The sequence below is a fragment of the Salmo salar genome, chromosome ssa13, assembly GCF_905237065.1.
Source record: "Salmo salar chromosome ssa13, Ssal_v3.1, whole genome shotgun sequence".
Lineage (NCBI taxonomy): Eukaryota > Metazoa > Chordata > Actinopteri > Salmoniformes > Salmonidae > Salmo > Salmo salar.
In genome coordinates this window covers 16,318,026-16,344,364 of record NC_059454.1, presented here as the reverse complement: position 1 = coordinate 16,344,364, position 26,339 = coordinate 16,318,026, and the positions used below count along the sequence as shown (strand labels likewise).

Here is a 26,339-nt window from a genome sequence, read left to right as displayed (position 1 = left end):
GTTCAGTAGAACGGAGATCATGTTGCATCATGTCACCTTCAAACACCACGACATCCTCACTGGTAAACTGATATGTACAGACAACTCGCCCCTTAAAGCAGCACTCCTCAATCTCTGATTCCAAAATGATGATTGGAGAGTGCTGACTTCAACATGGATACCTAAAAACAGCCACTCCAATGCATGTTGCAATTAAACTACTCAATAAATAAACTACTAAATAAAACATCACCCACAAGCAGAAACACACAACTGATACAAACCTCAAAGAGAACAGTACTCAATCTGTTTCAGATGTAGAAAAACAAACACAACATGATACTCGTTAGTCAAACAAAGTACAGCAGGGAGAGAAAAACACAAGAGAAAAAAAAAAACTCTAAACAGATCATAGTTCAGATTTCCTCAGAGGGTTTTGTTTGGTCAGTTTATACCCTTCACCCGGAGAGGGACGAAGTTGCCCCTAGACACTGGTCTGAGGTCAGTTTTGTTTACCCACTTGATAGTTAAGGATTTAGAAAGGGCACTGATCCTAGATCAGTTCCTATGGACATCGTCTACCTGGAGCACTGTCAACCAAGAGAGCTGTCCAGTGATAGGATGACAGGAGTGTTTCCAGACTTAAGAACATTCAGAGAAAGGTAGCATACACAGAACACTTCTCTGGGTTCTCTTTGAGGGTTCTAGAGTAATTGGAACCCGGTTCCCCTCTCAGTGTCTCTCTGCTGACAGGGAGTGGTTCCTTTGGCACGGTACATTGAGAAGGTCCATGTGGATCTGAGGTCCATGTTGTGGACCATGCTAATGCTATCCGTATGTGGCTACGTAAACAAACCCACAACAGGATTTGCTCTCTCCCATAGTCTTTCAAGGGCTCACAAACAATCTAAAAAAAAATAACACACTAAACAAATTATGTTTGGTCACTCTTAATGGTCCTTTCTGATTGGTCATTCTCGTTTTTAGGCTGACTAGTTTGTTGTCAAGGATTTATCAGTCAGTCAGTGAACCTGGCAGGGGCAGTGAGATGATTGATTGACTGTTGGAGAGTTAAAGCCGTAGTTCATAAGTACAGTGTATAACAGTCAGGGTTACATGTCCAACGGCGCCTCGGAGCTCATGGGACTTTACGAGTCTCTACTCTCTGATTGTCAAACACTCGGAGGAAAGAGAGCATCTCTGCAATGGAAGGTGGGAAAAGGATTGTCTTCAACCATGGCAGGTGGGCAGGACCCTGGGACTCTGCTGCAGTCAGTCTGGCCCCCGGATCAGTAGAGCTGCTCCACCAGGATGAACAGGAGTGTGTGTTTGGTTCAAAACCCGGCTCTCCAGCAGCTGTAGGGAGACATAGAAAGAACAGGCATCAGTGTGAGAGGGGAACAAACCCTTTATAAAACACGCACATGAAGAAGGGTGTTTCATCAGAGCTTGTTATGTGGATTAGAAGGAAACCTCAGCCAACTCCCCAGTGCTTCGTAACAGGCACCACGTCACATCGACCTAGCAGAGCAGCATAAACACACATCAGCCAGTGATGGAGAAATCAACTGAAACGGTTTCTTCCATACAAGCGTGTTTGGTTTTTTTCTTAGTTATAGCATGACTGTTTTGTCCCTCTAACAGTCTGGCAAGTCTCCAGATCTCCTTAAGAATGCGTTAAACGTATTTGGCACAGACCCAAACATCGAGTGCTCATTTGTAACAAACTAAAATCGGAATGTGTCTGTTACTTAGGTCTTTGTTGAGAAGCCAGCCAGCAACAAAATCAAGTCCAGGGTCTCATTGTGGGTTGAGTTTAAAAAACAATGATGTATGCCATGTACAGATGTAGGATCTTAATTTGATCACCTGTTACAGGATAACTTTCCTGCAATGCAAAACAAACTTGTAGTGTATTTTAGATTTAAAATGGGTTCTGAAGTTTGTAATTTCCACTTAGAAATTTCAGACTTGATTTTCCCTTACGAAAAATGAGTTAACCCCTACAAAAATGTCCATTCATTATAATCCATATAATAACTCACATTTCCTGCAGCTGAATTATTATTTTCCTGCTAATCGAAACTGGCTCAAATTAAGATCCTACATCTGTAAGACCAGGGCGCCTCATTGGCTGAGCAAACAGTTCTCAAAATAACCACCAATCAAGAACGGCGATCCCATCAGTCACTCGGGAAAGGCTAGAGAGGAGAACAAACACAACTAGGAGAGCAAGAAAAGAGGGGGAGAGAACAGACAGAAAGAGAGAAAGAGATAAAGCTAGACTGAAAGGCGGACCATGTAGACTCGAGGGTGAAATGAAGAGTGCAGAATCCTGTGGAATTTGTTCAGGTCTGCAGGGCTTCTGGTTCTCTTCCTGTCTCCCTCTCTCTGGCTGCTGATTGGCTGCCGGGCCGAGGACCACCATCCATTACAGACGTAAATAAATAAACAGCCTCAGCAATTAAACCAAGTGCCATCATTTGTTATGCGACAGGGAGTGCTGTGTGTGGGTTAGTGTGTGCCTCATATGTGTGTGTGAGGCTTTCCTCAGGTTACCGTGCCGTCGTCTGCACTTTAATTAATGATTTTGGGGCCCAAGAATCAACAAATAGGGCCGCGGCAGGCAGAACCCAGGCAGGAAGGCAGGGTCCAGGCTGACAGGGCCCAGGCAGGCAGGCAGGGCCCAGGCTGACAGGGCCCAGGCAGCCAGGCAGGGCCCAGGCAGCCAGGCAGGGCTGTGTTTGTTCCCCTCTCACACCAATGCCTGTTCTTTCTGTCTCCCTACAGCTGCTGGTGAGCCGGGTTTTGAACCAAACACACACTCCTGTTCATCCCGGTGGAGCAGCTCTACTGATCCAGGCAGACAGGGCCCAGGCAGGCAGACAGGGCCCAGGCAGGCAGACAGGCAGGAACCAGGCAGGCAGGAACCAGGCAGGCAGACAGGGACCACGCAGGCAGACAGGGACCACACAGGCAGACAGGGCCCAGGCAGGCAGGAACCAGGCAGGCAAGAACCAGGCAGGCAGGAACCAGGCAGGCAGGCAGGCAGGGACCAGGCAGGCAGGAACCAGGCAGGCAGGAACCAGGCAGGCAGGAACCAGGCAGGCAGGCAGGCAGGGACCAGGCAGGCAGACAGGGCCCATGCAGGTCATAAAGGAGATGACCCTGTCCCTGTGTGGATGGGCCTGAAGACTGCTCCCCTTTCATATCAATCAACACTTCACTACCACCACACAACATACGCTTTCAGACCACAAGTTCCCACGGCACGCCTGCATGATCCTATGCATGTTTGGGTGCATGCATGTTAGTGTCTGTGGTCGCTATTTTATATTGAAATAACTTTAACACAACTGGACAATCTGAATAGATTCCACCCCCACTCTCTTATCTCGCGCCCTATAACTATCTAGGGGCAACTGCATCCAATGCATATAGCATGACAGTAGCGTCATGCTCTCCCATGCTTTGACACAAAATGTCTGCTCTGTTTCAACATGGTGGTGCTACTGTGCAGCTACACACTGAAACTGAAACTGAAAGGGCTCTTTGACAAAATATGGACACCACACATGGGGTTGCTAGACTACTTAGCATTCTTACTGTATGTTGAGAGGCTGCTCCCACATACTGTAGAACGGCGGCGCCCAGTATTCCTGTAGATACTCCACATTAGCAGAGAATGTGGTAAGTTACCCTCTTAAATGGTAAAGCACTTCATAATCCTCAGATGGGCAGCTCTAGATAAACTTGAAACATAATCATCACAACTTCTCCCACAATATGTAAAATGTTTTGGCATCTGGGTGGGTACTGTCTGTGTGTATAATTGAAATTCCTGACATTTTTTTGATCTACTCTGTTCATTCTTCTCGACATCAGAACACTGACCTTATCTAACGATGTTTCCTCCCTCCTTATAAAAGACTACACAGGACATTATCCATCTTTATCACCATCCATCCTTCCTACTTCCTCTCATCCCTTCATCTTTCCTTCTCTTTCACTCCTCCTAGATGTCCATTAGTTTTCTCACCCTCCCACCACAACACCTCCGTCGCACACGCCCTCGCATCCCGCCGCCTCTTTTCCTGTGCTCCTACAGCAACTGTGGTTCAGACAAGGGTGAAGTCTTTCCCAAATTAATACTTACTTAACTTTGCCATAGCATACAGCATGCTAGATAATCATGTTTAAGATACTATACAAGTGTCTAACTGCTGCTGTACCAGCATTAAGGCGCTGTGTGTGTTTGCGTGTGTGCAGGCATGTGGGGGCATGTGTGTGAGTGTACCAGGACCGATACATCATTGTGCCCATACGTACACGGGATACACGTACGTGCAGTAGGAGTCAATTAAAAAAATGATTATCTTGAGATTCCTGAACCAACTTTACAGTGATGTAAACCTGGAGATAACCAGCTTGGTCTGAACAGAGGTGTTGGGGTTGTCTGGGTAATCAGTCTAATGACAGGAGCAAAAGACAAGGGGACGGAGGGAGAGGGACACAGGAGACTGTCTATCTGTCTGTGTGCCAGCCTCTGCCTTCCTACCTGTCTGCCAGCCTGCCTGTCTGTCGGGGGATTGAATACCGACCAAAAACGTCTGTATTTGAGTGAGCCGGGCTGCTCTTGACTCTTTTTTTTGTCTTTAAGTGGTACTAATGTAAACAGCTTGTAAAAAGGATCCTTGCAGAGTTTGGGGACCACCTATGTACGAACTCAGGTCTTTCACTAGCAATTATCCTATGACTCTTGTTCTTTTTCAGATCAGTTTTTGTTGTTGCCTAAATTCAATTACCGGCACAAAGTTATCCCTCACTCTACCAAGCGGAGAGATGTAAAATAAGCCATTCTGTAGGATGAGGGGGAGGGAAATGCAAAGGGGAGAGAAGTGACAGCTAAGCCTACTTATGGTCCCAGAGTATTTTCTGTCCAAACAGAAATAAATCCATTTATAAAATGAGGCGGAGGAACCTATAGATATTTTCAAATGGAGTTAAAAGTCACAGATCCTCAAATGGGCAGGCAGAGGACAATGCAGCCCAGTCACTCTGCTCCACACTACAACAGGTCAGACAGTCACTCTGCTCCACACTACAACAGGTCAGACAGTCACTCTGCTCCACACTACAACAGGTCAGACAGTCACTCTGCTCCACACTACAACAGGTCAGACAGTCACTCTGCTCCACACTACAACAGGTCAGACAGTCACTGCTCCACACTACAACAGGTCAGACAGTCACTCTGCTCCACACTGCAACAGGTCAGACAGTCACTCTGCTCCACACTACAACAGGTCAGACAGTCACTCTGCTCCACACTACAACAGGTCAGACAGTCACTCTGCTCCACACTGCAACAGGTCAGACAGTCACTCTGCTCCACACTACAACAGGTCAGACAGTCACTCTGCTCCACACTACAACAGGTCAGACAGTCACTCTGCTCCACACTGCAACAGGTCAGACAGTCACTCTGCTCCACACTACAACAGGTCAGACAGTCACTCTGCTCCACACTACAACAGGTCAGACAGTCACTCTGCTCCACACTGCAACAGGTCAGACAGTCACTCTGCTCCACACTACAACAGGTCAGACAGTCACTCTGCTCCACACTGCAACAGGTCAGACAGTCACTCTGCTCCACACTGCAACAGGTCAGACAGTCACTCTGCTCCACACTGCAACAGGTCAGACAGTCACTCTGCTCCACACTGCAACAGGTCAGACAGTCACTCTGCTCCACACTACAACAGGTCAGACAGTCACTCTGCTCCACACTACAACAGGTCATCAGACAGTAGCTCTGCTCCACACTGCAACAGGTCAGACAGTCACTCTGCTCCACAATGCAACAGTTCAGACAGTCACTCTGCTCCACACTACAACAGGTCAGACAGTCACTCTGCTCCACACTGCAACAGGTCAGACAGTCACTCTGCTCCACACTACAACAGGTCAGACAGTCACTCTGCTCCACACTGCAACAGGTCAGACAGTCACTCTGCTCCACAGTACAACAGGTCAGACAGTCACTCTGCTCCACACTACAACAGGTCAGACAGTCACTCTGCTCCACAGTACAACAGGTCAGACAGTCACTCTGCTCCACACTACAACAGGTCCGATGTCTCTTGGAAGCTAGGATGTAATCTGTTGATGAAAAGAGGAAGGGCTAGATTTGATCCGGATCGTGGCAGACCTGTGATATAGCGTGACTGACATTTAAAGGCAATGATCCCGGGTTCAATGAGACCGCATTTACGGTAAACGCTGCATATGTCAGCTCAGATGGAAATTACCTTTAAATGTCAATTGCGCTATCATGTGGATCTTCTAGGTCTAGGAAAATGACTTTGTGATTATAATAAAAAGTCTCCTCTGTATAATATTACATGTATTTCGTTATATTCTTTACTTTACAGAAGTCTATACTCCAGGCCCCAATAAATCTGATGTTGTAGCGGTCAACTTATGGAGAGGTTAATGTGTGGCAATCAGAAGAGGTTAGCTGGTAACTATTCGACAAACTGTGCCAACACGCAGAACTTTGAATAGAACACATAACACGCACACACACACACACACACACACACACACACACACACACACACACACACACACACACACACACACACACACACACACACACACACACACACACACACACACACACACACACACACACACACACACACACACACACACACACACATTGAGCATCATTAAACAGTTTTTGATGTCTCCCATAACACTATAAATGTTGCTTTGCCACCCTGTTGCACAATAAAAACACAGACATATACCCACATAAAAGTGTATGAACGTGCGCGCACACACAACGTGCGCGCACACAAGCATTGGAACGGGGCCCTTTTTCAAACCCTGATGAAAAAAATATGGTCTCCATCAACCAGCCCAGAGAGGCAGAACATCTCCCGTGGAACAATTGCTTCAAGAGCTCTCTCTTTTTTTTTGCCTGACTTTTACAACTTCCTCCTGGTCCGGGCTGTAGTTCTAACCCAAACAAAACTCCATTTTTTAGTTATTGGCCCTCATGGCATGTAATGGAGAATCAAGCTAATTATCCCTACAGCTGTTTTCACTTGCTTTTTATGTAAGCAATACCTGGCTGATCCAGGGAGCAACAGTGAGGCCCTTCTTAGTGCACCGCTCCAGGCCTCGAGGCCTGTTGGAATTAGAGAGCAAAATGCCGGCTTTTCCTCCCCAGCACCCCCACCCAATACTGCCCCCCCACCTACCTCAACCATGAACCCCCCTCACACACACACTCACAACCCCCCCCCCCTCCCATTTCCACTCCTCCCCCCCACACACGCACACCTCTCAACCCAATCTTTGATTTCCAACAAAACTGCTATTGAACAATTAAGAGGAATCAGGAGAGAGAGAAAGATAATGAGAGAAATATAGTTTGATTTCTCCTTCTGAAGCTGTGAGCAGATTAATTAGAAATAGGAATAAGGGTGTGGTTTAGCTTAAATTGGAACAATCGCTCACTGAGGAGGGGAGGGAGGGAGGGAGAGAGAAAAAAAGCAGGAGGGAGGGAGAGAGAGAGAAAAAGAAAACAATCCCTGGCTGGCTAATTACATAATTTCCTTCATCTGAGCAAACACACGCTGAGTGAAAGCAAGCGTGAGCTAGTGGCACAGATGCTAGGCTGAGAGGTGCTGATGTTAGCTAGCGGCACAGATGCTAGGCTGAGAGGTGCTGATGTTAGCTAGCGGCACAGATGCAAGGCTGAGAGGTGCTGATGTTAGCTTGAGTTACAGATGCTAGGCTGAGAGGTGCTGATGTTAGCTAGAGTGACAGATGCTAGGCTGAGAGGTACTGATGTTAGCTAGTGTTACAGATGCTAGGCTGAGAGGTGCTGTTAGTTAGTATTACAGATGCTAGGCTGAGCGGTGCTGATGTTAGCTAGAGTTACAGATGCTAGGCTGAGAGGTGCTGATGTTAGCTAGAGTTACAGATGCTAGGCTGAGAGGTGCTGTTAGTTAGTATTACAGATGCTAGGCTGAGAGGTGCTGATGTTAGCTAGTGTTACAGATGCTAGGCTGAGAGGTGCTGTTAGTTAGTATTACAGATGCTAGGCTGAGAGGTGCTGATGTTAGCTAGAGTTACAGATGCTAGGCTGAGAGGTGCTGTTAGTTAGTATTACAGATGCTAGGTCGAGAGGTGCTGATGTTAGCTAGAGTTACAGATGCTAGGCTGAGAGGTGCTGATGTTAGCTAGAGTTACAGATGCTAGGCTGAGAGGTGCTGATGTTAGCTAGAGTTACAGATGCTAGGCTGAGAGGTGCTGATGTTAGCTAGAGTTACAGATGCTAGGCTGAGAGGTGCTGTTAGTTAGTATAACAGATGCTAGGTCGAGAGGTGCTGATGTTAGCTAGAGTTACAGATGCTAAAATGGCACTAAACTAATATGGACTAGTGAGACAGGCTAGTTCAATGGTAATCACATGATCTATGATGGATTGGCTTTTGGTGTGTTTAGTGGATGCAAGATACAATGTAGCATTTAGTAAATACACCACTAGGGGGAGTTGACTAGATAAAGGGAGTGTCACGTCTGAAATTAATGAAGGGAAAATGAATTTGGTAGAAACACTAATTTAAACTGTCCTATTTAAACTGCAGAACAGACACAGACAAAAGAGAGGAACAATTTAACTATTCCTCTAGGCCTCTATCCATCCCCCCTCTCTCAATTCACTGGGCTTTATTGGCATGGGGAACATATGTTTACATTGCCAAAGCAAGTGAAATAGATCATAAACAATCAGAAATTATCAATAAACATTAATCAAAAGTTTCAAAAGAAGATAGGTATTTATATTATGGCTTTGTACAGTGTTGTAACAATGTGCAAACAGTTGAATTACAAAAGGGAAAATATATTAACATAAATATGGGTTGTATTTACGATAGTGTTAGTTCTTCACTGGTTGACCTTTTCTTGTGGCAACAGGTCACAAATCTTGCTACTGTGGTATTTCACGTCCTAGATATGGGAGTTTTAATTGGAATGGTTTTCTAATTATTTGTGAGGCTGTGTAATCTGAGGGAAATATGTGTCTAATATGCAACTCAGTTTCCACCTCATTTTGTGGGCAGTGTGCACATAGCCTGTCTTCTCTTGAGAGCCAGGTCTGCCTACGGAGGCCTTTCTCAATAGCAAGGCTATGCTCACTGAGTCTGTACATAGTCAAAGCTTTTTGGGTCAGTCACAGTGGACAAGTATTCTGCCACTGTGTACTCTGTTTAGGGCCAAATAGCATTCCAGTTTCCAATTTTTTTTTGGGTTAATTCTTTTCAATGTGTCAAGTAATTCTCTTTTTGTTTTCTCATGATTTATTTGAGTCTAATTGTGTTGCTGTCCTGGGGCTCTGTGGGGTCTGTTTGTGTTTGTGAATAGAGCCCCATGACCAGCTTGCTGAGGGGACTTCTCTAGGCTCATCTCTGTAGGCTTTGTTGTTTAGGTAGGTGTAGGATTTAAATGCTTCTTTTCTGGATTTTGATAATTAGCAGGTTTCGTCCAAATTCTGCATGCATTATATGGTGTTTACGTTGTACACTGAGGGTGTTTTTCAGAATTCCACATGCACAGTGCCAATTAGGTGTTTGTCCCATTTTGTGAATTCTTGGTTGGTGAGCGGACCCCAGACCTCACAAACATGAAGGGCAATGGGGTCTATAACTGATTCAAGTATTTTTTGCCAGATCCTAATTGGGATGATGGCATTGAAGGCCCTTCTTGCCTTGTCTCTCAGATCGTTCATAGCTTTGTGGAACTGTGGTGCTGATATTTAGGCAGAGGTATGTATAGTGTTTTGTGTGCTTTAGGACAGGTATTCCCAAACTACCCCCAGAGGTACGCGCAATGCTGTCAGGGGTAAGCCAAATAAAAATGTGATTTACAAAAAAAAAAAAAACATTTCAATAATTAAAAAAAAAATCTTCACATTTTCAAACAGTCCATTTATATTTTCCAATACATTTGGGTGAGGTTTTACTCTCTCGCGGGAATTCCACTAACGGTCCGTATGTAGCCAAACCTAGCTGCTGCTCATTTCGTTTGCACAAAAATTGATAAATGGTTAAAAAAAAGTAAGGCCCGCGTCCATAAAGACACATACCAGCTCTACTGGAAGTACTGCTACTACCAGCAGTACTACACCTGTACCTGTCGATGACACAAGTTGTTCTGCTTCCACGAGCACATCCAATGCTAGCATCAGTAATTCTACATTTGTTGTTAGCCCAGCTAGCATGGACACTGACAGTTGTGAATCTGATGCACCCGAAGAGCTACTGCCCCCCTTACCCGGGAAAGCACCGAACTACAGACAGGGACGTTGGACCATCAAAGAGGCGCAAATATGATGAGAACTACATTGATTTGGGGTTCACTTATATTTGGAGTAGTGCCTTTCCTCAGCCACAGTGTGTTATATGTGCAAAAGTACTATCTCACAACCTGATGAAACCTTCCCTCTTGAGCAGAGATTTAGAAACAAAACATGCCAATTTGAAAAATAAGCCACAGGAGTTTTGTGAGTGAAAATTAAGATTAATTTCGAGTAGTAAGACATGTATAAAAGCAACAGATACCATTAATAAGAAGGGTCTCGAAGCGACTTATATGTTGAACTACTTAGTGGCTAGGACAGGCAAGCCCCATACTATTGTGGAGGACTTAATTTTTCCTGCTGCTGCGGATATGGCTGGGACAATGTTGGGGGAAAAGGCCCAAAAAACTATACAGACGATCAAACAACACTATTTCATGATGCATCAGTGACATGGCAAGAGATGTTTTGAAACAATTACTGCTTCGTATACAAGCCAGTGAATTATATGCATTACAGCTGGATGAGTCAACAGACGTTGCGGGCCTGGCACAGCACCTGGTATATGTCCGTTATGTTTATGGGAGTCAATTAAGGAAGACATCCACTTCTGCAAACCGACTGGAAACCAGGACAACAGGAGAGGATTTTTTTGAGTATTGGACAGCTTTGTGACATCACATGGACTTTGGTGGTCAAGATGGGTTGGTATCAGTACTGATGGCGCTAAAGCCATGACAGGGAGAGATAGTGCAGTGGTAACGCGCGTGCAAGCAGTTGCTCCCGACACCACTTGGGTACACTGCAGAATCCACCAAGAGGCTCTTGCTGCCAAGGGAATGCCTGACAGTTTGAAAGACGTTTTGGACACAACAGTGAAAATTGTTAACTTTGTTAAAGCAAGGCCCCTGAACTCTCGTGTATTTTCTGCCCTATGCAATGATATGGGCAGCGACCATGTAACGCTTTTACAACATACAAGTGTGCTGGTTATCAAGAGGCAAAGTATTGACACGTTTTTTTAATTCAGAGACGAGCTTAAAGTTTTCTTTAGTGTCCATAATTTTCACTTGTCTGACTGCTTGCATGATGACGAGTTTCTCACACGACTGGCCTATCTGGGTGATGTTTTTCTCGCCTGAATGATCTGAATCTAGGATTACAGGGACTCTCCGCAACTATATTCAATGTGCGGGACAAAATTGAGAAGTTGGAGCTCTTCTCTCTCTGCATTAACAAGTACAACACACAGTTTCGCTGAGGTGCGCACACACTCATTGTATGATTTTTTTGTGTGCAAATTAACTCAAGTTTACAGACAATGTCAAATGTGATATAGCGAAGCACCTGAGTGAGTTGGGTACACAATTACTCAGGTACTTTCCCAAAACGGATGACACAAACAAACAGATTAGTTTTCCCTTTCATTCCCTGCTTCCAGTCCACTTACCGATATCTGAACAAGAGAGCCTCATTGAAATTGCAACAAGTGGTTCTGTGAAAATGTTATTTAAACAGAAGCCACTGCCAGATTTCTGGATTGGGCTGTGCTCCTGCCTTGGCAAATCGCAGTGTTAAGACACTGATGCCCTTTTGTCATGTCCTGACCAGCAGAGGGAGTGTTGTTTAGTATTGGTCAGGACGTGGCAGAGGTTGTGTGTTGTATGTAGTTTCTAGTTGTTCTGTTTCTGTGTTAGTCTGTGTGACTGCCAATCAGGAACAGCTGGATATCGTTGTTCCTGATTGGGAGTCATATATTAGGTGTGTGTTTTTCTCTTGGGGTTGTGGGTTGTTTTCGTTAGCACTGCTATTTTTGTAAGTATAGCCTGTTAGCCTGTCTTGAGTCGTTCTTGTTTATTGTTTTTCCGTGTTTGCTTGATTCTTTACCATTAAAAGATGAGTATTCACATCCCGCCTGCGATTTGGTCATCAATACCCAACGACAGCCGTTACAGAACAACCCACCAAACCAAGACCAAGCAGCGGAGAAAGGAGGGGCAGGTTGAGAAAAGGGACTTTGAGTTGAACACTCGTGAAAAATGGACTTGGGAACAGATTCTGGCCGGAGGGGGCCCGTGGAGGAAGGCTGGTGAGGACCGGGAACGCTACCGGGGTACACGACTGGCGAGGAAGCCGGAGAGGCACCCCCAATAAAAAAATTTTGGGGGGGGCACACGGGTAGTTTGGCTAGGCCAAGGAAGAGCCATAAGCAAGCTACCCGTGAGTATATCGAGGAATGTATGGAGTGGAGGGCGTCGGTTTTTCGCTGAGGTGCGCACTATCTCACCCATACGCACGCACAGTCTGGTGCGCGCTATTCCAGCCCCTCGCAGATGCCGTGCTAGAGTGGGCATCCAGCCTGGGAGGAGGATGCCTGCGCAGCGCGTCTGGTCGCCGGTACGCCTCCTAGGACCAGGCTACCCTACGCCCGCTCTACGCACGGTAACCAGCAAGCCCCTGCACAGCCCAGTTCGCCCTGTACTAGCACCCCGCTCGTACAGGGCTGCTAGTTCCACCCAGCCAGGACGAGTTGTGCAGGAGGTGCGGTCAAGGCCACCTGTGCGCCTCCATGGCCCAGTCTTTCCGGTTCCCGCCTCTCGTGCTAACCCGGAAGTGAGTACCTCCAGTCTGGCACGACCAGTACCAGCAACCCGGATCAAGCTTCCCATGAGTCAGCCTAGTCCTATTCAGCCTGTTCCCGCTCCTCGCACTAGCCCTGAGGTGCATGTCCCCAGGCTGGTACCTCCACTACCAGCCCCACGCATCAGGCGTCCAGTGCGTCAGATCAGGCCAGAGTGTCCGGCAACAGTGCCTCGTCCAGAGTGTCCGGCGACAGTGCCTCGTCCAGAGTGTCCGGCAACAGTGCCTCGTCCAGAGTGTCCGGCGACAGTGCCTCGTCCAGAGTGTCCGGAACCGGGTGAGTTTGCCCGCGACCCGGAACCGGGTGAGTCTGCCTACAGCGTGAGTCTGCCTACGATCCGGAACGGAATGAGTCTGCCTACGACCTGGAACTGAAGGAGTCTGCCTACGGTCCGGAGCCGAGCAAGTCTGTCTACAGTCTAGAGGCCAGTAGGCCTGAACCAGAGCCACCTCCAGGATAGGTGGGTTGGGGAGGGGGGGTGTAGCACAGGTGCCGTCGTTGACGGCAGCCACCCTCCCTTCCCTCCCTTTTTTGTTTAGGGGGTAAACATTTTTTATTTGTTTTTATTTGTTTTTTGTTGTTGTGGTATTGGGGGGATTTTTGTGTTTTCTTTTAAGGTGCATTCCGGGGTCTGCACCTTTAGGGGGGGGTACTGTCACGTCCTGACCAGCAGAGGGAGTGTTGTTTAGTATTGGTCAGGACGTGGCAGAGGTTGTGTGTTGTATGTAGTTTCTAGTTGTTCTGTTTCTGTGTTAGTCTGTGTGACTCCCGATCAGGAACAGCTGGATATCGTTGTTCCTGATTGGAGTCATATATTAGGTGTGTGTTTTTCTCTTGGGGTTGTGGGTTGTTTTCGTTAGCACTGCTATTTTTGTAAGTATAGCCTGTTAGCCTGTCTTGAGTCGTTCTTGTTTATTGTTTTTCCATGTTTGCTTGATTCTTTACCATTAAAAGATGAGTATTCACATCCCGCCTGCGATTTGGTCATCAATACCCAACGACAGCCGTTACACCTTTGCAACCACGTACCAATGTGAGAGTGAATTCTCAGCCCTCACTAGCATGAAAACTAAATACAGGCACAGACTGTGTGTGGAAAATGATTTAAGACTGAGTCTCTCTAATACAACCCAACATTGCAGAGTTATGCGGATTCTTTCCAGCACACCCTTCTCATTAACCTGTGGTGAGTTATTCACAATTTAACAATGAACAAATAAGGTTTTGTATGTAAGATGGTTAAATAAAGAGCAAAACTATTGATTATTATTATTTGTTCACTGGTCCTATAAGAGCTCTTTGTCACTTCCCATGAGCCGGGTTGTGACAAAAACTCACACTTATGTTTAATAAATGTATTGTATAGTGTGTGTGTGTGGCATGCTTACATTGATGGCTGACCCTGGTGCTAGAGGGGGTACGCAGCTGGAGGTTGAATATTTGAAGGGGTACGGGACTATAAAAGGTTTGGGAATGACTGCTCTAGGGAAAAGGTGTCTAGATGGAATTTGTATTTGTAGTCCTGGCAACTTGACCTTCTTTGGAACACCATTATTTTTGTATTACTGAGATTCACTGTCAACTGAATCAGTGCAGAAGATCTAGGTGCTGCTGTAGGCCCTCCTTGGTTGGGGACAGAGGCACCAGATCATCAGCAAACAGTAGACATTTGACTTCAGATTCTAGCAGGGTGAGGCCGGTTGCTGCAGACAGTTCTAGCGCCCTCGCTAATTCGTTTATATATATATATGTTGAAGAGGGTGGGGCTTAAGCTGCATCCCTGTCTCACTTTTTTTCTCCAATTTTAACCACATACTTGTTTGTGAACATGGATTTTATAATGTCATATATTTTCCCCCAACACTTCTTTCCATCAATTTATATAGCAGACCCTCGTGCCAAATTGAGTCCAAAGATTTTTGGAAATCGACAAAGCATGAGAAGACTGCTTTTCTTTTGGTTTGTTTGTTTGTCAATTAGGGTGTGCAGGGTGAATACGTCTGTATTTTGTCCCGTAGTTCATTCAATGTAATTGAAGAATCCAGTGGGTTCTGGTAGTCTTTAATAGCTGATTCTAAGATTTGTAATTGATCATGTATATGTTTTTGCTGTTTGTTCTTTGTTATACATCTCCGTTTTGATTAGATAACTCTTCATGTTGTTTGTTTAGCGTTTTACAATTTTACCAGAAGTGGTTAGATTCTATGGCCTCAGGTTTTCTGGGTCTCTATGTTTTTGGTTGGATAGGTTTCTCAATTTCTTTCTTAGGTTTTTGCATTCTTCATTAAACAATTTGTAATTTTGAATATATTTTTTTTAGGTTGTCTGATTGACATTTTTAGATTCAACAGGGAAGCTGAAAGGTCAAATATACTGTTTAGGCTTTCTACTGCCAAGTTTCACCTTCACTATTGCAGTGAAACATTTTGTCCCAGAATTTGTCTAAAAGGAATTGAATATGTTGTTGCCCAATAGTTTTTTTGGTAGGTTTCGACACTACTTTCCTTTCATCTATAGCATTTCTTAATAGTATGCAGTTCATTTGGCTTTGATGCCTCATAATTAAGTATTGTTCTGTTCAAGTAGATTGAGTTTTCTGTGATCTGATAGGGGTGTCAGTGGGCTGACTGTGAAAGCTCTGAGAGGTCAGTGATAAAGTAATCTACAGTACTCCTGCCAAGAGATGAGTAGGTGTACATACCATAAGAGTCCCCTCGAAGCGTCTCGCTCTCTCTCTATTTCTCTCTGTCTCTCTCATGATAGAGGGCTAGTTTCAGTGGGATGGTGGTGAGTTCTCTGTACAGCCAAGGTGTGCCAACCTCTAAAACTGATAGGGGTGGAATCTGCAGCCCCTACTCCTTACTAAGGTGCAGGTTGTTTTGACACACACACCCCCCTTCCCACAAGAATATGCACGCACGCACACTCAAATGCACACACCCGTCACAGACACATCACAGAGAGGGGGAGTAAATGAAGGTTTTTGGCAGGAGAACATGTTCAAATATTCATTTGTGACTTCAAACGCTTAAGGCAAGAAAGAACATATGTTGATAAAAGTGTATAATGTTCATGCAGGTCCTAAGTACAGGTTTGAGCAACAACAATAAATGGTAGCGTGGAATTGTATCTATTTTTTTTCAGGGGCTTTCTCTCTCCCTCGCTATTCACTCTCCACCTTCTGTTCACTCTGATTATCTATGTCACTGTCTTCTTTGTTTCCCTACTTTTACTAAGTTGATCTCTTCCTAAACTAGTCTACTGTCCTACACTAGTCTACTGCCCTACACTAGACTACTGTCCTACACTAGTCTACTGCCCTACACTAGACTACTGTCCTACACTAGTCTACTGTCCTACACTAGTCTACTGCCCTACACTAGACTACTGTCCTACACTAGTCTACTGTCCTACACAAGTCTACTGTCCTACACTAGTCTACTGTCCTACACTAGTCTACTGTCCTACACTAGTCTACTGTCCTACACTAGACTACTGTCCTACACTAGTCTACTGTCCTACACAAGTCTACTGTCCTACACTAGTCTACTGTCCTACACTAGTCTACTGTCCTACACTAGTCTACTCTCCTACACTAGTCTACTGTCCTACACTAGTCTACTGTCCTACACTAGTCTACTGTCCTACACTAGTCTACTGTCCTACACTAGTCTACTGTCCTACACTAGTCTACTGTCCTACACTAGTCTACTGTCCTACACTAGTCTACTGTCCTACACTAGACTACTGTCCTACACTAGTCTACTCTATCTGTTCTTGTTATTTTACTGAATCTCAGTCTCTTCCCCCCCCCCCCCCTCTATCTCTGTATGAACAGTATGAGTGGCAGTGTTTATATTGAGGGGGATGTCCAGAGCTTTGCCATGAACCAGCTGTGTGTTAGTGTGTGTGTGTGTTTCTCTGTGTGAGTGCAAGTTGACATGATTCTGTGTGAATGTATGCATGTGTGTGTGTGTGTGTGTGTGTGTGTGTGTGTGTGTGTGTGTGTGTGTGTGTGTGTGTGTGTGTGTTTGAACCCTAACTCTCCACTTGTGTATCACTAAAATGATCCTGCAGTAAGCCTGAGTACCAGAGCCTAGACCTTGACCCAGAACTAAACCCAGAACCAGAGACCAGGCCAGCACTCTGAACGTGCCTGCATCCTGACACTACTACAGGCCCGGCGAAGCAGGGGAGACGGGTGAAACTCGAGCACACATTAAAGCACCTCCATCAGGTAGTAGATCAGGGAGGCCTCCATGCGCTGGAGGTCTGTGGGGGTTTGGGCCTCTGAGGGACTATCTCACCCCCATCTGGAAAGAGAATCTGAGGGTAGTCTGATGGACGATAAGAGGCCAGGCAGACTGACACACACAGTTTCTCACCCCCATTATCCAGACTGTGGAAGGGAGGAGGGGGTTCCGGTACGATGCAATCCCAGCAATGCTGCATTCTCATGGGGGTGAGAGGGGGATCGGGGGGTGGAGGGATTTCTTTGAAGATGCGACCTAATGCCCTGATACAGACACACAAGCACACAGCTATATGTATAGACAAACACACACACACACACACACACACACCTTGGGAGCCAGCTCTCAGCTGGTAATGCATGCAATAGAGAGGGAAGCAGGTCTCCTTGACTTGATGTCCTAATCATATTTCATATAGCAGGAATCTAAGTTTCCAGAGAAGATAGAAAACAGACTGGAGTCAAGGCTTTGTTCCTGGAACTGCTAAAACACAGGATGAAACAGTCCTATGTTGGGGACACAGGATGAAACAGTCCTATGTTGGGGACACAGGATGAAACAGTCCTATGTTGGGGACACAGGATGAAACAGTCCTATGTTGGGGACACAGGATGAAACAGTCCTATGTTGGGGACACAGGATGAAACAGTCCTATGTTGGGGACACAGGATAAAACAGTCCTATGTTGGGGACACAACACTAATTCCCCCAATACACTAGTTCAGTCCACACCAATCACCACTCTGCTAGGTCAAGATATTTCATTCAACTCTAGTTCTTCTTTCCTCCCCCTGCTCTCCCTCCCTCTTTTTCTCTCTCAATCCCCCCGTCTTTCTCAATCCCCCCATCTCTCTCAATCCCCCCCATCTCTCTCAATCCCCCCCATCTCTCTCAATCCCCCCATCTCTCTCAATCCCCTCCATCTCTCTCAATCCCCCCGTCTTTCTCAATCCCCGTCTCTCTCAATCCCCCCATCTCTCTCAATCCCCCCCATCTCTCTCAATCCCCCCATCTCTCAATCCCCCCATCTCTCTCAATCCCCCCCATCTCTCTCAATCCCCCCCATCTCTCTCAATCCCCCCCATCTCTCTCAATCCCCCCATCTCTCTCAATCCCCCCATCTCTCTCAATCCCCTCCATCTCTCTCAATCCCCCGATCTCTCTCAATCCCCGTCTCTCTCAATCCCCCCATCTCTCTCAATCCCCCCCATCTCTCTCAATCCCCCCATCTCTCTCAATCCCCTCCATCTCTCTCAATCCCCCCGTCTTTCTCAATCCCCGTCTCTCTCAATCCCCCCATCTCTCTCAATCCCCCCCATCTCTCTCAATCCCCCCCATCTCTCAATCCCCCCCATCTCTCTCAATCCCCCCATCTCTCTCAATCCCCCCATCTCTCTCAATCCCCCATCTCTCTCAATCCCATCCATCTCTCTCAATCCCCCTGTTTTTCTCAATCCCCCGTCTCTCTCAATCCCCCCATCTCTCTCAATCCCCCATCTCTCAATCCCCCCGTCTCTCTCAATCCCCCCATCTCTCTCAATCCCCCCATCTCTCTCAATCCCCCCCATCTCTCTCAATCCCCCCCATCTCTCTCAATCCCCCCCATCTCTCTCAATCCCCCCATCTCTCTCAATCCCCCATCTCTCTCAATCCCCCCGTCTCTCTCTCTCATGCTGGAATGAGAGGACAGACATGTTTTCTCATTCATATACTTTTATCTGTTTCTTTTTCCTTTGTTTCTCAGGGCGCAACGAAGGCCCCACCCTTCTCCTAACGTCTTTTCAAGACCAGTCTCTCCCTCCGACCCGTCTCTCTTCTGGCCCGTCTCGCTCTCTCCTGACCCGTCTCACTCTGTCCTGGCCCGTCTCTCGCTCTCTCCTGGCCCGTCTCTCGCTCTCTCCTGGCCCGTCTCTCACTCTCTCCTGGACCGTCCCTCACTCTCTCCTGACCCGTCTCTCTCCTGACCTACGTTTCTTTCTCTGTCCCTCCCCTCTCTCTCTTCCCCACTGTCTGTGTCCATGCAGGATCTGTGGAAGCCAGAGACATGCCAGGCAACCGGGTTTAAAACTCCACTTCATATTCTATCAACATCCCAGTGAATGGGGCTCTGCACACGTGGATACAAAAATGCAGATTATTTAGCTTCTCCTGGTCCGTAGCTTTATAGGTTTCTGGAGGGTGGCCCAATACATTTGGAGGAAGGATACCTGAATAGTGGGGGGGGGGCTCTGAGGTTTTGGTTGGGTGGGGGGATATGGAGGGGGAGTATAGAGTTTGATTTGGAGTAAAGTACAGGGGTAGGTCCTATATTTACATTTCATATCAAATCTATTTAGGATCACTTGAACCAGTTAAGAAAATACATCTGATCCTTAAGATGTCAAGCTGAAGGGGGGGGGGGGGGTCTTTGGAGGTGTGTGTGTGTGTCTCCCATCCAAAGTTTGGGCCAGTACACCTATTCGGAAGCTCCACCCTCCCTCCATGCAGGACATTGTGTGCCTGCGTACATATGTGTGTGTATGTGTGTGTGTGTCTGTATGTGTGTGTGTGTGTGTCTGTATGTGTGTGTGTGTCTGTGTGTGTGTCTCTGTGTGTGTGTGTGTGTCTGTGTGTGTCTGTATGTGTGTGTGTGTCTGTATGTGTGTGTCTGTATGTGTGTGTGTCTGTATATGTGTGTGTGTCTGTATGTGTGTGTCTGTATGTGTGTGTGTGTGTGTCTGTATATGTGTGTGTGTCTGTATGTGTGTGTGTACAGGACTGTGTAAGACTGAACAGAGTGAACGATTTCTCACCGCCACCGGAATGACGTCTCTCTAAGCAGGATTTGTGTGTGTGTGTGTGTGTGTGTGTGTGTGTGTGTGTGTGTGTGTGTGTGTGTGTGTGTGTGTGTGTGTGTGTGTGTGTGTGCAACAAGATCTCACGGTCTGACTTCAGTATTAAACGTTTGTCTAGGGGGGATAAAGGTAAAGTTTTGCCTGTTGAGTTAAGACATTAATTTTGATTAAGTTAAGGGTTAAGATTTGGGATAGGGTTAAAACCCCCAAAAATCTAAAAGAGTGCCTAACACTAGGTTTGAACCTGCGATCCTTGGAGGATGCCTTAGCAAGCCGTGAGTCTTCTTGATGTTAATAGCGCTCACCGTTGCCCCTAGTGGCCGGTATTGGAGGCATCTCCCGATGTCCTGGGGACCTGAACGAATGTCGAATATCTCATTGGATCTGGAGTAACCTGGCTGGTGTGTGTGTGTGTGTGTGTGTGTGTGTGTGTGTGTGTGTGTGTGTGTGTGTGTGTGTGTGTGTGTGTGTGTTGTTAGCTGAGCTGCCAAGCAGTGGTGGTCATTAAAAGGGAAAGTTTAGGCTGCAGGAAGAGAGGGCGGGGGAGGGGGAAAGGTGAGAGTGGGATGAGAAGAGAAAGGAGAGGAAGAGAGAGGGCTGAGGAAGGACGGAAAGGCAGAAGGGTTTAGAAGGGAAAGGGACAGAAAGCGAGAGAGAGGGAGAGAGGAGAGGGAAGGAGGGAGATGGTGAAACAGAGAGAAAGAGAGGGAAGGAGGGAGAGAGAGGGGAGAAGGAAGGAGGGGGAAATAGAGCGGGAGAGGGAAGGAGGGAGAGATAGAGGGGAGCGAGATCAATTACAAAACGTAGAATCAGCTATTAAAAACTACCAGAACCTATTGAATTCTCCAATTACATTGAATGAACTACAGGACAAAATACAAACCCTCCAACCCAAAAATGATCAAATATACAGACCACAAATTCCAATTGGCTATACTTAAACTCTTCAACATCATCCTTAGCTCTGGCATCTTCCCCAATATTTGGACTGATCACCCCAATCCACAAAAGTGGAGACAAATTTGCAATTTTTTTACATTTTAGTATTTAGCAGACGCTCTTATCCAGAGCGACTTACAGTAGTGAACGCATACATTTCATTTAAAAAAATTATCCATACTGGTCCCCCGTGGGAAACGAACCCACAACCCTGGCGTTGCAAACACCATGCTCTACCAACTGAGCCACACGGGACCCCAATAACTACCGTGGGATATGCGTCAACAGCAACCTTGGGAAAATCATTTGCATTATCATTAACAGCAGACTGGTACAATTCCTCAGTGAAAACAATGTACCGAGCAAATGTCAAATTGTCTTTTTACCAAATTACCATACGACAGACCACGTATTTGACTCATTTTGGCATGAGGGTCTGCTATACACGAGGGTCTGCTATACATGAGGGTCTGCTATACATGAGGGTCTGCTATACATGAGGGTCTGCTATACATGAGGGTCTGCTATACAAAATGACGGAAAGTGGTGTTAGGGGAAAAACATACGACATTATAAAATCCATGTACACAAACAACAAGTGTGTGGCTAATATTGGCAAAAAACACACATTTCTTTCCACAGGGCTGTGGGGTGAGACAGGGATGCAGCTTAAGCCCCACCCTCTTCAACATATATATCAACGAATTGGCGAGGGCACTACAACTGTCTGCAGCACCCGGCCTCACCCTACTAGAATCTGAAGTCAAATGTCTACTGTTTGCTGATGATCTGGTGCTTCTGTCCCCAACCAAGGAGGGCCTACAGCAGCACCTAGATCTTCTGCACAGATTATGTCAGACCTGGGCCCTGACAGTAAATCTCAGTAAGACAAAAATAATGATGTTCCAAAAAAGGTCCAGTCGCCAGGACCACAAATACAAATTCCATCTAGACACCGTTGCCCTAGAGCACACAAAAAACTATACATACCTCGACCTAAACATCAGCGCCACAAGTAACTTCCATAAAGCTGTGAACAATCTGAGATTCAAGGCAAGAAGGGCATTCTATGCCATCAAAAGTAACATCAAATTCAATATACAAATTAGGATCTGGCTAATCAATTATAGAACTCATTGCCCTTTATGACTGTGAGGTCTGGGGTCCGCTCACCAACCAAGAATTCACAAAATGGGACAAACACCAAATTGAGACTCTGCATGCAGAATTCTGCAAAAATATCATCTGTGTACAAGGTAAAACACCAAATAATGCATGCAGAGCAGAATTAGGTTGATACCCGCAAATTAGCAAAATTCAGAAAAGAGACGTTAAATTCTACAACCACCTAAAAGCGATTCCCAAACCTTCCATATCAAAGCCATCACCTACAGAGAGATGAACCTGGAGAAGAGTCCCCTCAGCAAGCTGGTCCTGGGGCTCTGTTCACAAAGACAAACAAACCCCTCAGAGCCCCAGGACAGCAACACAATTAGACCCAAACAAATCATGAGAAAACAAAAAGATCATTACTTGACACGTTGGTAAGAATTAACAAAAAAACTGAGCAAACTAGAATGCTATTTGTCCCTAAACAGAGAGTACACAGTGGCAGAATACCTGACCACTGTGACTGACCCAACCTTAAGGAAACTTTGACTATGTACAGACTCATTGAGCATAGCCTTGCTATTTAGAAAGGCCGCCTTGGGCAGACCTGGCTCTCAAGAGAAGACAGGCTATGTGCACACTACCCACAAAATGAGGTGGAAACTGAGCTGCACTTCCTAACCTCCTGCCAAATGTATGACCATATTAGAGACACATATTTCCCTCAGATTACACAGATCCACAAACAATTTGAAAACAAACCCAATTTTGATAAACTCCCATATCTACTGGGTGAAATACCACAGTGTGCCTTCACAGCAGCAAGATTTGTGACCTGTTGCCACAAGAAAAGGTCAACCAGTGAAGAACAAACACCATTGTAAATACAACCCATATTTATGTTTATTTATTTTCCCTTTTGTACTTTAACTATTTGCACATAATATGACATTTGAAATGTCATTATTCTTTTGGAACTTTTTTAGTGTAATGTTTACTGTTAATTTCTATTGTTTATTTCACTTTTGCTTTGCTTTGCATAACATAACATATGTTCCCCATGCCAATAAACCCCTAAATTGAAATTGAATTGAATTGAGACGGAGAGAGGGCCAGGCTTGACAGTGATATAAACACACAGTAAAGCAGAGCTTCTCTGCCGTCATGATTTAATACTGCTGAGTGCTTACTGCTCCTCTCCTCTACTCTCCGCACTTCCCCTCCTCTCCCCTCATCTCCCCTCCCCTCCTTTACAACCAATATGGCCACCAGTCTACTCTCCAACATTGCTTTGAAACAGCATTTCCTCTCTACTTATTCTAATTCTATGACCAGAGCCACAGCTGCTAACTTTCACACACAGGAGAGGGAACCCTGTAGAACACTAGTTAGAAACAGCATAGAACACTCCTCGAGAGCATCTTGGAGTGCGGTCAGCTCATCCTAAAGCTGACAGGGAAGTATGTCCATAAATAAGAGCAGTAAAGGCTGACAGGGACTTGGATTAGATAGGGATGGTGAGTAAATAACCCTGGGAAGTGCTGACAAAGTCACTCATACCACCGCTATATTACCACTATATTTACTACTGTAACACAGTGTTCTCAGTAAACTAGCACTGATAAAGCCATCCCCACTGACAGAGTTAGCGCTCTAGCTAGCGCTTCTGCTAGCACACTGTACTCATACTGAGCAGAGGGAGTTAAGAGTGTGAGCACTGCTACAGCTCTTCAGTATGACAGCTTATCTTTGTGTGATGCCTTGACATGATGCAAAACACAGTAGAGGACGCAAGCCAAGCCAATAGCCCTTTCCTTGAACTGGTCTTCACCGCAGTAGTACATTTAAATTCAAGACTATTTATGGTCTCAAGTCCAGTACATGTCCAAGGTTAGAGCTGGGCTGGGTAATGGCCATTTCATATGCTCTGGGTGTGAGAGTTGGAATCCAAACCCAGGCTCGGTGATGGGAGTGATGTGTACGACAGAGAGAATTCCAACCGCCTGCCTGCCCTGGGTCATGCGCTAATGTTTAGGTTGAGCTTAAAGGGTCAAAGTTGGACTTTAGAGCCCAAGCTAATGACTTCTATACCATTTGACTTATTTATATTTTCATAAGGGAAAGATTCCAGGCCCTCTGCATGACATGGTCTGGTGATCTCTGGCTTGACGTTGTCCTAACCACAGATCTAGGATCAGCTTACCCTTCCCCATATCTGACTTTAACCATTACTGGAAAGAATGCCTAACAGACCTTGGATCAGTGTCTAGAGGCAACTTCATCTGTGCCTGGTGTTTTGGTTGGCATCAGTGTGGCTCAAACAAGAGAAAACAGAATGCACACTGAGCGACACTATTATGGATCTGGTTTTCCACTGAGTGACTCTATTATGGATCTGGTTTTCCACTGAGTAACACTATTATGGATCTGGTTTTCCACTGAGTGACACTATTATGGATCTGGTTTTCCACTGAGTGACACTATTATGGATCTGGTTTTCCACTGAGTGACTCTATTATGGATCTGGGTTTACACTGAGCGACACTATTATGGATCTGGTTTTCCACTGAGTGACACTATTATGGATCTGGTTTTCCACTGAGCGACACTATTATGGATCTGGTTTTTCCACTGAGTGACACTATTATGGATCTGGTTTTCCACTGAGCAACACTATTATGGATCTGGTTTTCCACTGAGTAACACTATTATGGATCTGGTTTTCCACTGAGCGACACTATTATGGATCTGGTTTTCCACTGAGTGACACTATTATGGATCTGGTTTTCCACTGAGCGACACTATTATGGATCTGGTTTTCCACTGAGTGACATGACACTATTATGGATCTGGTTTTCCACTGAGTGACATGACACTATTATGGATCTGGTTTTCCACTGAGCGACACTATTATGGATCTGGTTTTCCACTGAGTGACACTATTATGGATCTGGTTTTCCACTGAGTGACACTATTATGGATCTGGTTTTCCACTGAGTGACACTATTATGGATCTGGTTTTCCACTGAGCGACACTATTATGGATCTGGTTTTCCACTGAGTGACATGACACTATTATGGATCTGGTTTTCCACTGAGTGACATGACACTATTATGGATCTGGTTTTCCACTGAGCGACACTATTATGGATCTGGTTTTCCACTGAGTAACACTATTATGGATCTGGTTTTCCACTGAGTGACACTATTATGGATCTGGTTTTCCACTGAGTAACATTATTATGGATCTGGTTTTCCACTGAGTAACAATATTATGGATCTGGTTTTCCACTGAGTGACACTATTATAGATCTGGTTTTCCACTGAGCGACACTATTATGGATCTGGTTTTCCACTGAGCGACACTATTATGGATCTGGTTTTCCACTGAGTAACACTATTATGGATCTGATTTTCCACTGAGTGACACTATTATGGATCTGGTTTTCCACTGAGTAACACTATTATGGATCTGGTTTTCCACTGAGTGACATGACACTATTATGGATCTGGTTTTCCACTGAGCGACACTATTATGGATCTGGTTTTCCACTGAGTAACACTATTATGGATCTGGTTTTCCACTGAGTGACACTATTATGGATCTGGTTTTCCACTGAGTAACATTATTATGGATCTGATTTTCCACTGAGTGACACTATTATGGATCTGGTTTTCCACTGAGTAACACTATTATGGATCTGGTTTTCCACTGAGTAACACTATTATGGATCTGGTTTTCCACTGAGCAACACTATTATGGATCTGGTTTTCCACTGAGTAACAATATTATGGATCTGGTTTTCCACTGAGTGACACTATTATAGATCTGGTTTTCCACTGAGCGACACTATTATGGATCTGGTTTTCCACTGAGCGACACTATTATGGATCTGGTTTTCCACTGAGTAACACTATTATGGATCTGGTTTTCCACTGAGTGCCTCCTAGACTTCCTCCTAAATAGAAAACATTCCACTCAATTATCACAATTAATAGCTTCCTTCTGTCTTCTCCTCTCTCCTCCTTTCCTCTCCTTCTCTCCCTCTTTCCTTTCAGGTTTTCAGAGCGGAGCGAGGCGTTTAGCATAGTTTAGCTGACCACAGTAAATTAGGATCAGCCTCCGTAAAACATGTGTGTGTTGTTAGATTGGTAGTGTCACAGGGGTAATTACAGTGTGTGTCTCTCCACCTGGGCTCTGA

General features: G+C 45.6%; 1 protein-coding gene across 2 annotated transcripts in view; it reads right to left on the bottom strand.

Moving 5' to 3' along the window:
* Positions 1-26,339, bottom strand: part of LOC106566523 (ERC protein 2) — a 448,684-nt gene continuing 422,345 nt past the window's right edge. For both annotated transcript variants that reach the window (XM_045692987.1, XM_045692988.1), the window contains one exon: positions 1-1,335. The gene's annotated coding sequence lies outside the window, so the exon portion shown is untranslated. The remainder of the gene's footprint in view (positions 1,336-26,339) is intronic.